The sequence below is a fragment of the Clinocottus analis genome, unplaced genomic scaffold (assembly GCF_023055335.1).
Source record: "Clinocottus analis isolate CAN_PGR_092001 unplaced genomic scaffold, fCliAna1.0.p SCAF_16, whole genome shotgun sequence".
Lineage (NCBI taxonomy): Eukaryota > Metazoa > Chordata > Actinopteri > Perciformes > Cottidae > Clinocottus > Clinocottus analis.
The window spans coordinates 5779810-5793226 of record NW_027175887.1 but is presented as its reverse complement, the minus strand read 5'-3'; the positions used below and the strand labels follow the sequence as shown (position 1 = coordinate 5793226).

The 13417-nt window shown below is 42.9% G+C and overlaps 1 protein-coding gene across 1 annotated transcript in view; it reads right to left on the bottom strand.

The window, feature by feature from the left end:
- znf385c (zinc finger protein 385C) overlaps nt 1-12096 on the bottom strand; it is a 110201-nt gene extending 98105 nt beyond the window's left edge. Inside the window, exon 1 of the mRNA XM_068579326.1 lies at nt 12041-12096. The gene's annotated coding sequence lies outside the window, so the exon portion shown is untranslated. The remainder of the gene's footprint in view (nt 1-12040) is intronic.
- Between the last annotated feature and the right edge of the window lie 1321 nt (nt 12097-13417).

Here is a 13417-nt window from a genome sequence, read left to right as displayed (position 1 = left end):
AACAAACAAAGAGTGTCCCAATCCCGGCCTGCTCCCTCTCAACGTCGTGAGACTCTATCGTCCGGCTGCAGGAGGAGATTTGGACCTGGGAGCATCCCTGTTGGCCATCTCTCTGGTACTGCAGTGCTGGGAATGGATTCGGTGTGTGCGTGCTTCTGTTTGCAGCAGTGGACGGCTGCGTGCAGGCCCCCGGGCGGGCACCATCCTGTGCAGAACCTAATGCTAGCATTATTGCTCTTCAGGGGCAATGGGGTTTGTGTCACAGCGCAGCTGAGCAGGCGACAGGCTGGAGGGGTTGAAAGAGGCGGTTGCCAACTGTGGAATTTTTCTCCGGGTTTCTCAGGGTATGTCGCCCGAGGCGTTCAGTTAGAGGAAGGAAAGGAGTCACTGTACACACTGGGAAACAAAGATCAGTCACAGGCGTCTGCCTTGTCAGTGACAAATACAAACACATCCCTTTGAAGCACTGGAGCAGCATTAGACTGAATAGTGAAATGCATCTACGCCATGTTTCGCTTAGAGGAACAATTTAGTATTGTACTTCCATAAAGTTGAGATAATCACAAAAGAGGGACTATAATGGTTGAAACTGATGCAGGCGATGCCGGGATGTTCCCTAATTTAGGACTATGGTAGGGGTTAACCTTCAAAACGTCTGGATCCTTAAATTACCATGAAGTAAAACTCTCTTCGTATAGAGTTGTCCCTTTTGAAAAGAGACCGGTGTGCCTCAACAGAAGTACCTGTTGGATAGTCAAACATCTTTGGAAACGTCTTAACCCCACACCTTTCAAACATCTGCATTAGGGGAATTCCTGTAAACGTCATTTGACACGTACAACTCACTCGTTCCCTCACCTCAAGGCCTTTGACCTCTTCACATGGTAAATACCAACTAAGCCATTTCACCCCCAGATTGATTTCCAGTAAAATGTTTTCAATCGTTGGTGACAGTTATTTTTTACTCGACAAAGCTCCTTCAGAGCGCCCAAAAGATTATTGTACAACTGTTTTACAGAGCAGTCCATCATGACTAGGAAACTAATCTAGAAGTGTGGAAACAGTGGAGTTACCCTATTACAACTATATAAGAAATGGTACCCCAGAGTCATTCATCATTCATCAGGTGAGATGCCAAAAACAGTTTGGGGTTGCACTCCAACCCCTTAAAAGCAGATAATGGCAATTGTGGTTGCTACACCACACTCGTTCTCGGATAAAACGCCCGTCTCCTCAGTCCTTCTTTAATTGGGACTGACATTTAAATGAAGTAGTTAATGTGTGCCAAGGACAGAGTATGCCGTGTTAACAATTAAAGTGTTGCTTAATGGGGCATGCCAGAGCTATTTTGAGTGCATGTTGTGGGAGAAAGAATAGGGCATACTCTATTAGTCAGAAACCAGAGCGTTTCCCTGAAGTGAGCCAAGGTCAGAGCCGTTTCTAGGTTAGCAGCTCATCATCGAGGCACTTCAAAACCCTGACTAAAGTCATTAACATAAACACCGACCTGGGAGAAGGCTTTTAGCTTACAGAAAGTGGCCGTAGAGGATGGCATTTATGAAACACCTCTCTACGCATGTAGAAAGGCAAGGGTTAGCAAGCTCCCATGCAGCTGAGAAGTGCCCTCACGGTCCCTCACTCATCTCTTTGAAAGACAGGCTGCCGCTCACTCTCTCTCCGATACAAAGCTCTGTACAGTAGAGAGAAGACTTGAGGTCACAGGTAGGGACTCTTGGGCCTGGGAGATGCGAGCCACAGCAGATGAGAAAAACTGGCAGGAGGTATCGCTCTCGACAAAATCAGACGCAACCCTGGGGCTTGGTGTCACAGGCGTATTCGCGTACAGGAGGGAAACAGGATGGTGTAGAGAGACGTCTGTGCCAGAGGGAGGTGGAGGAGGAAGTTTAATACAGAAATACAGAGCCCCAATGTGTGTCCTCCCCACCGATCCAGTCCTCCTGCCTTCATCCCTCTGAAGGCTCCAGTGTGCTCCGGTGTCCCGAGCCAGACGGGGAACAGGGCGCTTCTCTGTGTTTTCCGAACCTTGCGAGGGGTCAGTCTCCCTACAGGTTTTCACTGTGTGCTTTTGGGGTTATATGTGAGCCTGGGCCAGAGGAGGCCCGTGTGTTCATGTGCCACAGAAAAGTTTACAGTGAAGGAGGAGTGCCTTGATATAGGCTGTGAAGTGGGCAGGCTGTCGAGATCCAGCGAAGGCAATCACTGAGCGCAGTGTTAAGAATATTAAACAACTTCTATGCACACGATACGTTTCCATCCTGCTGTCAAGAGGACTTTATGCAAACGTAGGAAATGCTGTGAGAACTACTTCCTGTTTTCTCAAAACGGCTACATTGCTCAAATTCAGGGAGAAGAAACATGAAAAGCATCTCATCATTTTGTACACTACTGATGTTTATAAAACAGTCTGAGACATTTAACAATAACACTGGATTTTATAGTCAAATTATTCCACATTCAAGTGAAAGGCTTCCATCAAAACATGTTTTTTCTAAATGGCTAAATGAAATGTAAGCTTATGTGTTTACATCAGCAGGAGTTATGTAAATGTAATTAAACGAGCACCTGTAACTCTGCAACAACACAGCATAAGATTGCATTTACTGTATTTTATTTAAATTAATTAACGACTTCTCTATGCACACACACACACACACACACACACACACACACGTTTCACCCATTGAAAGCGGGGGATGAAATGCAACGAGAGTCTCAGCTGGATTCTTGTTGTTCACATTCTTTGGTGTCACTCATTCAAACTTATACAAAAACAAAGCAAAAACAATTAAAACAAATAGATCAATGAATAGCTACATGAACAAACACCGGCTTCTTAAAGCAGAAGTTTGACATTTTGGGATGTATGCTCATTCCCTTTCTGGTGGAGGATTAGATGAGAAGATCAACCACCCTCATATCTGTCTCATATAGACAGATGGTACACTGCAGCTGACGGGTCAGAGAGAATAGTCTCTAGCACGACACATCCTGCACAAACACAAACATTTAAAGAATTATAAGCAGTTCCAAGCAGTCAAAAGCGACCACCATTTTCAGCAATATCAGCTGATGATCCTGTCGACACTACGACAGTATGTGCAGAGGAAAACCAGAAGGACCTGACACCTAAAGAGAGGAGAGTTGAGTCAAGACGAGACAAACCATGCAGTGGAAATGTGCTCATGTCCCCAAAATGCCAAACTTATTCTTTAAAAGTGGCTTTTGTATTTAATGCACTTGTTCTTGAGCCTGCAGATATTTGAATATATGAATAAATGAGCATTGACTTTTTAAATAGCATCATGAAAAATGTTTACAATATGTCTAATGTTTGTCACTTTTAGGCATTTTCTTCTTCTATTGTCAGTTTCATTTCATGTTTCAAGCTGGCACTATACTGTGCACTATATTTGTGTGAGAATTTAACAGATTTGTCATATGTATGAATAATCAGCCCCGCTTACTTCTTAAGCCTGCGTTCACTCAAATAACCGGAGGGGAGAGGGCTTAAATAAAACCCTGTAATTTACCAATGTTGTATAAATCTTTATATAACACTGACAAGGACATTTTTACCGATGAAAGTGGACAAGGAAATTTCATTAGGATCTATTTTGATATCGTCACATTTATGTGAGCAATGGATGGAAAACAAACTAAATTCATGTCCCACGCGAGTGTATCTGTTGTATATATGAGAGAAAGAGAAAGAAAACGCACGCGAGGTGACATGCAGCCGCAGGTTGTGGGAGAATTAGAAAGATACGATAAGCTCCTGTTGGTTTGGTATTCTGTATGTCAGGTCTGCCGACTGTAAAAACTAGACAGCAGAAGAAGAAAAGACTTGTACTCTTTGAAAAACAATGTTTGTGTAAAGATATTACACAAAAGTTACATAAAGCATAATTCTGCAATCAACATTTGCTACGATGGTTTGAGCTAAACATCTCAGGTGTACTGACAACAACGTTTCCAAATCATGTCAAATATTAAGTAATACTTATATGTACTGCATTTCTTTATATAAATAAAGAAATACAGAACATCCTTTTAAAGTGCAGCAGACAGTCATTAGTGCAAAGCAGAGGTGGGCTGTGTGAAAGCATTTTCTATTACGCTCTCTCACTCCCCAAGGTTTGCAGAACAAACTAGGTGTCGGCTATGTGTGGCTCTTCCAGACAGCCGGTGTACCCATTCCTCTTTCGCGATGCCCCTCTCTGACAGCGGTGTCATTACAATTGTTAACCCAACCCCAGCAGCCTCTGTTTTGTCAGCAAAAATGCTCCGAGGAGTGGAGCACTGAAAGATGCCCCTTCTTCTCTTTACTGAGGGGGGAAAAATATATGGTTCAATTATAGCAGCTGTCAGGCCCGTATGAGTTTGTGATGGCCTGAGCTAAGCTGTGGGTGGAAGATAAAGTCAACTAATGTAGTGGAGCGCTACGGGGATATGGCTTTGCTGCGTCGCTAATGCAACACAGCTTGGTTTAAAACTCAGATTGCAAAACACCAAGAGAAATCCGCAAAAAGTTTGCATTGAATCAGTGCTAGAAACAGTCTCGTTCAACCCAGGATGTACTGTAGCAACACTGACTCACCAAACAAGTAAATATGGAGAGAGACAGAGAATCAATGTAGTTAACAGAAGTGATTTAGTGGATCAGTGAGTCGATGTGTGCGTCAGCCGTGTGAGCTAAGAGCTGATGTCTGGGATGCTGCAGGGCTAAGAGGGATTTTAAACTGGAGGAGGTGGAGTTAATGTGGGATCTTGAAGAGCAGAGAGCTGCCCTTGCTTTCTTCACCCACTCTCAGCCCACCACTTCGACACAGATGATGAGAGGCCCCAAGCCGAGTGCAAAGGCACATAGCCCACACACACACACACTTGTGCAATGCAGAAAAACACCTCAGCTATCAATGAGGAGGACGATAGAGGAAGACCGCAAGACAAAAAGCACACCCTTAAATGGCACAAACTGTGAAAGAATAAAGAGACTGTGGAAAGATTAAACAAGGTCAGTTTCCCAGAGCGGCTTAGCCCATATACAGAGGGTGATAATCTGACTTTTAATCAAAGTATACCACTGGCACCACTGATTTGCCAAACCCCAGTTTAGCTGTGGAGGTGGCAGTCCTGAACTCAGTGGCTTTGAGTCATCTGCGCCATCAATAGTGGCATCACAGGCCCATCTTCAGCATCACCAACGCTATCGGGCTATTCGGGGCGACCCGAGCCACACCTATCAATATCTCCGCTCCCCGCAGTCGGCACGGTTCAATAAGAGACACAGTAAAACAAGAGTGTGTGCCTTAGATCCAGCCCTCCAGACGGTGGAGGTTACTGTGATCAGCATGGATTAGATGCCTTTCCCGCCTGATCAATGAGAGATCGGGGCGGGGGGTCGGTGGCTCAGTCGGGTGGAGAGGAAGCTTTGGTGCCACCTCCTGCGGGCTATGACTCAGATAGCTGTTATAGGAGGCTGCGGGAGGCAGAAGAGGAGCGGTTTGCTGAGCAGGAGACCAAACAGATGCTGCTTCATGTTCAACAGCAAGCTTTATAGAAGGAGCTGTTAACATTTTACTCGGAGGGAAAAAAGATTGTGGACTCTTTGAAAGTATTTCATCATTCCTCCATAATACATATTGGACCCAAAAGTCCTGTTGGGATAAAAAAGATATAATTCACAGGTACAGAAGTTAACCTCAAGTCCTGGCGAGCTGAATGTGAAAATAATGACACATAAATGATATAAATATCTGTGGGGGGCATCTTAACTGACATAGGCCACAGTGTTTACTTATATTCATACTTCGAGCCAGACCAAAGTCATCTTTCAGAGAGTCGAAAAACAATTTAGATTTTGACCAGAATCTTTAGAAGCAATAACATCTGCGATTGTTTTTATTATCACTGACTTGTGAAATCAAACTACATAACTACTGTAGCTCCTCACTTCAGAAAAAAAAATACTTGATAATGTTGAAGCCAAAGCTAAAGTATAGTGAGGACAAATTGTGCTTGAATACACACCATCATTCAAAAGCTTTTAGAGCACAGTGTAATTTGGAACAGAATAATCCCTGGCAGCTAAAATTATTTTTACTTAAACTAATGCATTTCATTCATTTGGATTTAGCAAACAAACAAAACAATTATACTATTTATAGTTATTACTTTTCACTGCAGCACCGTCTTCATAATTTTGGGATCATAATCCAGTAGAAAGCCTATAAAGTGATGAGGACAAGAGCTCAACACACACGGTCCGAGACAGAGAAACTAGTCTTCTCAGCTAAAAATAATCTTAATACAGAGAAAAGCAAATGAGCAACACTCTCCATCCTGTCGACATTGATGACAATTATACCCTTCAGCAAGGCCAATAACCCTGGACAGCTCCGGCAGCAGAGATCCACTGAAAGACTGTGGTTGTGTTGGGCAGCATACCTCATGGGCTGTGTGTAACTGAATGAATGAGTGTATGTAAAACAAGAAAAGTTGAAATGAAAACCATAGCTACACAAGGAACATGAAAAAGACCATACCAGTTACCACACGCGCACACTCCCGCACACAATATCTGCATATTCATGAAAGCAATCAATCACTGCATGTTTCTGATCAAACGATTTTAGCCGCCGCCCTTCCTGCCGGCGTGCAGTTGGGGCCCCAACAAGCGGCCTATTTAGCACTTGTTGTTGTTGTGCGGCGTGGCTGAGGAGCTTTACCTGCCCCAACACACTGAGCCAGTGTTTAACCCCGGAGCGCCGCCGTTCACCAGCAGCTCGGCAGCATAAGCGCACCACTGTGTGCGCAGATGTGTTTGTGTAGGCGAGTGCGTGGCTCCAACACTGGGTCCACTGTCAGTGTGAGTCATTACACAGGTGTGAGTGTGTAGAAAGTAAAGGTTTTGAAGCACTGAGGCAGACTTCGGTTAACGACGAGGATAGTGATTTCATAACAACGAATCAAACTGAGATGAAATGAAGCTCAATGTGCCCTCAGGGAAAAAGCTGACTCCCTTTGCCTTTTCTCCTCGGTTTTAACGTCTCGCTGCCAGATCCCCTCCAGGCTCAGTGGGGAGGTGGAGACGTGAAAGGCGCCATGAGAGGACGTGAGGGGGGGATGACACAGAGACTCAGAGATGGAAAAAGAGAGACCTCATTTCAAAACGTTGACATACTGAAGGTCTGAACGAGGAATGGAGAAACTTTATGTCCTTTTAACCCGTTAGCTACACAGGCTAAAGTTAATGTTAGCATCAAGAAATGTCTCAACTGGCAGGTATAACTTTCTAAATGAAAAGTTATTCATACACATAATTCAGTCTCTATGCTTGACTCAAACTGTTGAATCGAAGTGTCTGGTGTCTCAACACCAGACACCCCCTGAACATACAGTGGGGAAATAGCGAGCTAGCGAATTCTTCGTCTCATTTGTCTGATAAATCGTAAATTCATGGGCTTCAGAGTGCCATATTTTACGATTTACTGGTTTCCATGACATTCCAGCTTTCAAGGTATTTGTCATCCAGAGATTGGTTGGAAATTCGCAACCCGGCCTCCCCAGGGTCAGCGGTGTCACTTCACCAGGCGGCCTCTGGTGAGTCTGTCCCCGGGGCTGTGCACCTCCAATTGGACGTGCCAGTCTGCCGGGCCGTGGCTGGACTAGGGAGGGGGCTCGCAACGGGAAAAAGGGCAGCCTGCATGCCCTGAGGCGGGCTTCGTGCAGCTGTCAGACCCCCTGTGACCGTCACCCAGTCACATCAAGGCTCACACAGGGCACCCACCCAGGCCAAAGGAGGTTGATGGGTATCACCCCTCCGTCGCTCCTTCGGGGAGAGAGAGACAGCATGGCCAGTGTTGATGCCTTTTTATTTGAGATTTTCACTTTTCATTGTACCTGTCAGGCAAAGCCCTGCACAGCTTGTGACTTGCCATGCCACCCCTCATCACCCGAACCCTGGAGTTTGGCAGGGGACTGTATATAATTTATCAAGCTTGCTTGTTAAAGACATTTGTAAGACCGAATTGACACTTTTGAGTTATTCTGAGCATCTCCCAAAAGACAAGTTTACCAAAATATAATGCTGCAGAGAGAACTAAAAAAGTAGCCTATGATTTCAGAAAGCCCAACCCACGTACAAATGCAAACTCACGAGAGTCTGAATGTTTTGGTTTCATTTAAAATGAATTGCTTTGTGTACTTCGCATTAACAACCATCAGCTATGACAGTGCTGTGCCAAGCTTCCCCCCCAGCTTAACTGTGTGTTTGTACTGGCAATCGGAAAAGCGACCACCAAGTATGTTACAGTTTTAGCACAAAACTTTTCACAGAACCCAACTGAAGGTCACTGTGCTACTCTGACCATTGTCAGCGTTCGAGGAAATTGAGGGTATAAGTCACAGAGAGAGAGAGAGAGAGAGAGAGAGAGAGAGAGAGAGAGAGAGAGAGAGAGAGAGAGGGAGAGAGAGAGAGAGGGAGAGAGAGAGAGAGGGAGAGAGAGAGAGAGGGAGAGAGAGAGGGAGAGAGAGAACAACAAAGGTTAACAAAAAGTGTCTAAATTCAGTCTTGGCCGTCGCGGGCTCCAGCTGTGCGTGCTGCTCGGTGTGAGCGGGCCGGTCACCTTGGCTCAGCGGGTGATGATTCCATAGATAACAGCCGTAAGGAGGAGGATCAAAAGAAGGTCAAAGCAGAATAGCGAGAGGCAACTTGGACAGCAGACGAGCAAAATCATACAGAAAATGATATGGTGAGAGACAGCAATATCACACTAGGAATGCAGCGACATAACCTTTATTATTTGAGTTCGCTTCATTTAGCCATTCTGGCTGATTTAAATATATATATATATATATACATATATATATATATATATATATATATATATATATATATATATATATATATATATATATATATAGAGAGAGAGAGAGAGAGAGAGAGAGAGAGAGAGAGAGAGAGAGAGGAGGAGGAGGAGTTATGTCCTGTACATCTCTCACTCAAAAGAGACATTTGGGTGTATACATAATGGTGTGTGTGTGTGTGTGTGTGTGTGTGTGTGTGTGTGTGTGTGTGTGTATGTGTGTGTGTGTGTGTGTGTGTGTGTGTGTGTGTGTGCGTGTGTGTGTGCACCTCAGGCGAGCCTGATCTGTGGGAAATGGGAAGAAGGCTGGAAGCCCTGAGGTAAAAAAAAAAAAGAGTTCTTGTCAAGACGTTCTGCTTTACTCCGTATTGTGGTTACAATGAAGGCATCACTGTAAACCACTCAGCGTTACATCAACGAAGACTCTTACGCTCCGCTCGTCGGGAAACTCTTTTACTAATCTCCATCCAGATGTGTGGGCTCGGATGCGAATGCTTCTCTCTATAAGTTCCCTAATGATGTCCTCTCGCTCGCTCCTCTTTGTTTATACTGCACCTCTTTCTTTATATTGCACCTCTTTCTTTCTACACTCTTTCTCTTCATGCAGGCCGCTTAACATTTACATTCTCACCTTCATATGAGCCAACACTAACAATCTCAGATAATAATCTCCAAAAAGCTCGCCCGTCCAATTCCCAAAGTGGACAGAATGTGGAGTGCAGCCGCGGCGTGACCCCTTTCTGTCAAATGACCCGGTCAGATAAATAAGTGTTTTCAGCACTGAGCACTACAAGAAGCAAGAAGACACTTTATTGCATTTTGCCAGGGGATGTTTCAGTACAGTTTGTCCTGTTGTTTCTTCTGTTTTCTTTACTGCTTATTTCCATTCATTCCACTAAATTCTTGTCTGATCCCACACTATTAATAGGATAAATGTGTGGGTGGCATTTTGTGGAAAGTTAGGGTGGTCCAAATAAAGATTTAGCTGTAAATATCGTATAAATAGTTGTCAAATGTTTCTGTTTACATATCAATCCCTTTCATCCACTCACCACAATATTACCATCAGCAACGCTCTCACAGACACTGAATTGGGAACAGAAATGGTTCCTCAGTCAGTCAGCTCCAACCCTTTCTCTCTCTCTCTCTCTCTCTCTCTCTCTCTCTCTCTCTCTCTCTCAATAATATATTATTATATATTGTATATAATATAATACTATTATATTAATGAGGAATTACATTTGAGAGAATAGCTCAAATGAATATGTATAGCAGAGTAAATACACAATAAAACTAGTTGATTACACAAAAATTCAAATCACACTTCTCGGTGGCTTTGAGGTATTTGTGAGCCAGACATTTCTTTAGTAAGGAAGCTGAGAACACTTTTGTAAAGTACTTGTTTCCCTCTGTGGTAGCAAAACACGCCGCAAGGTTAACCTTTGTATATACAGTACATTAAATTAGTGTCACCAAACATTAAAATTGCAATGTTGCTGCTCTGGGAGTTTTATAGTTTCTCACCAAGAACACAAACAGGTTTCATATTACCACACAGTGTAATTGCATTGCTTTGTTACTGGAACAAACAAAAGAAATCCAGTAACAAATGATTCATGACGAACATGAGCGCAGCACCAGAAAACACTATCTCACCAGTCGAGGTGAAAACTCTCAAATGCCAAAGTCCCTCTGACAAAAGATTTGAAAAAGTAAAAACACAAACAGCGTACTGCACACGTCATCATAACAGCAAGACGTCGCTGTCTTTATCAGCCAGGACGTAATCAGAGGTAAGCACACCTGAAAGGCCGTGGCCATAAATAAAGTCAGAACAAAGCGAACAGCCACAACTTCTTTAATGTAACCCTGTGATATTCCACTTGATTTAAAAGACCTCTTACTTGTTACAACTCTCTCTCTCTCTCTCTCTCTCTCTCTCTCTCTCTCTCTCTCTCTCTCTCTCTCTCTCTCTCTCTCTCTCTCTCTCTATACTGTTGTGATTGTAAAATGCACTTTTCATACCAGCACTGATGAAATAGACGCGTCAAACTTCCAAACTTGCCAAAATAACTTTATAGTAAATAGTCTCTGTGTGTGTGTGTGTGTGTGTGTGTGTGTGTGTGTGTGTGTGTGTGGGTAGTTAATGGTCAACATGAAAGCACATGTCCATCAACAGGGGAGGAAGACATAATAGCACAGTGTAATGTAAACATTTTACACAAGTACAATGGATAATATAACGTGAATACTATTTCCTGTTTTCAAAGGTGACAGAAACACAACGTCTGATAAGGTCATAAAAAAGTGATTTCAATATTGCCCCCTTTGTAAATATATATATATATATATATATATATATATATATATATATATATATATATATATATATATATATATATATATATATATTAAAAGTGATTTCCCTTCAGAACAAAGTGTATATTGTATTTGCTTTAATTACACAAAAATAATAATACCAAGAGGGGGACATTTGAAGTTAGATCATAAGTGCAGATGGGGGCATACTGTTGGTATGAGGAAGGATGAAGGATGGAGTACATGAGTGAGTCAAATGTCAATATCGACCCACAGCTGAATGTATGAGTAACTTGAATAGTTGTTTTAGGATATCTACCTCCTTTATGGCTAGAATACAAATGAGATGTCAAATGAAAAAATCCTTACATCTTAGCATCCCCAATTAGGCGTTATGGGGAGCTATGCATTTCTTCCTTCTGTCGCATCACCATTTGATTTTAATTAGTTTCTTTATGATTTTGAACAATGTGTTGCATCAGTTCATGAACATATTCCTTTATCACTCATGAACCAATTTAAAAGTATTTGTTTTTCTACCGGATGACAAGTGTGCAGAAGGGGGATTCAACGTCTGGTGCTGCTGGTGCGCAATTACGCATAACGTCCAAAACCTCATGGTCCAAAAACATACCCGCAGAAAATCGAAAGCGACGAGCGAAATACAACTTCACACCAGCACCTGTTTCATGTACCCGTCTTTCAGAACTCCGCTAAACTCTCCACCTGAAACTGTCGCATCCAGATCAATCCCCTTCAAATCAAAACTTTTGCAGACAGACGTCTTCCTCACATGTGACAGTGCACAAAGATAGCAGAGCGCGTTGTCTTACCGGTCCCGTTCCGCTTCCGACTTTCCTGGTGCTCGTCCTTGCTCAGCAACAGTGGGGACAGATTGGTACAGACTGGCTGCCAACGCAAGGAAAGCAGCAGAGCTGTCCAGTGCAGCGGTTTAGTCAAGACACACACCGTTATGCAACTTGGCGCGGAAGTGTCTTTTAACAATACAGGCGTGCGTGAGTTTAGAAGTAGAGAAGCTGCTGTCTCACCACAGCTGCTCATCATTCAATGAACTGTTTGAGAAGACTATCACAGCGGGTTGAGTTTCGTTTTAATAATATTTATTTTAGTATTAGACCATAAAACACTCTTTAAACCCCGTAAACACTCATGAAGTCACCCTACGATAACACATACGTAACACACGTTGAGAGAAAAAAGGTCATTGGATAAAAAACACTTATTATTTTCGAGTTCACGAGCGAAACTGGAGTAGAGTTTTATTTTGAAATACCTGACCGGGTGACTTCGCTTTTTTTTTTATGAGTGTTGCTTGACCCAACACCAGCGCACATCACAGCTCCAACCTGTTCTCCACACTTTGACTGGAGGCTAATTAACAATAACAATATCGAACATCTTAACCTTATCTACAGTTAACAGGATATACAACGTGACAAACTGGTTCATTTGTTTCTCGAGACACTCTTTCTCTCATTAAACATGCTAATGTATATGTATTGGTTGTACATGTGTGACACAGGGCAGGCTAACTCACTTCAATGTAATATGAAGTTGATTATATTCGCCTCCACACAGCAGAGACTAAGCAAACTGAGTCATGGTGATTTAGTGAGTGTTCATTAATTCTAATAATTCCACAAATCAATCCTCTAATTAACGCTGTTTCTTAATTAGACATTCATGCCGCTGCACTTCACAGACTGTCAATAATAATTGGCAGCAAAACATTAGTCGCCATACTGTGGTAGTATGTCGATCTGCCCTGAAAGTAAATGGTTTTGGTAAAATCTTATGTGACAGAGAGTGTGAAGTCTACGAGGATTTAACCCTAGCATATTTTAACAGTTTCCTAGACTCTAAAGTAGTAACTGCAGGAACAATAAACACCCCAATGTGTGTTTTTGGGTGTGGTAATTTAAATACTAAAGTTGGCTTTCTTATAAATAATGTGTCCTATTAAATTCTATTTTCCTATCGGCTTTAAACTGATTTGAATCTCCCGTGATTACCAGAAAGGCTAATTGGTCTGATCACGGTGTGCTGGGTTTTACAGTCGCGTGGCAAACTGAAAACAAAGACCAGGTTGTCAACAGTGAGATGATGGATAAGCTCGGCTCTCCTATTTATGAGCACTATACATATGTCCTTCTTCATGCAAATGCGCTGGCACTCCAACAAGCAGTTGT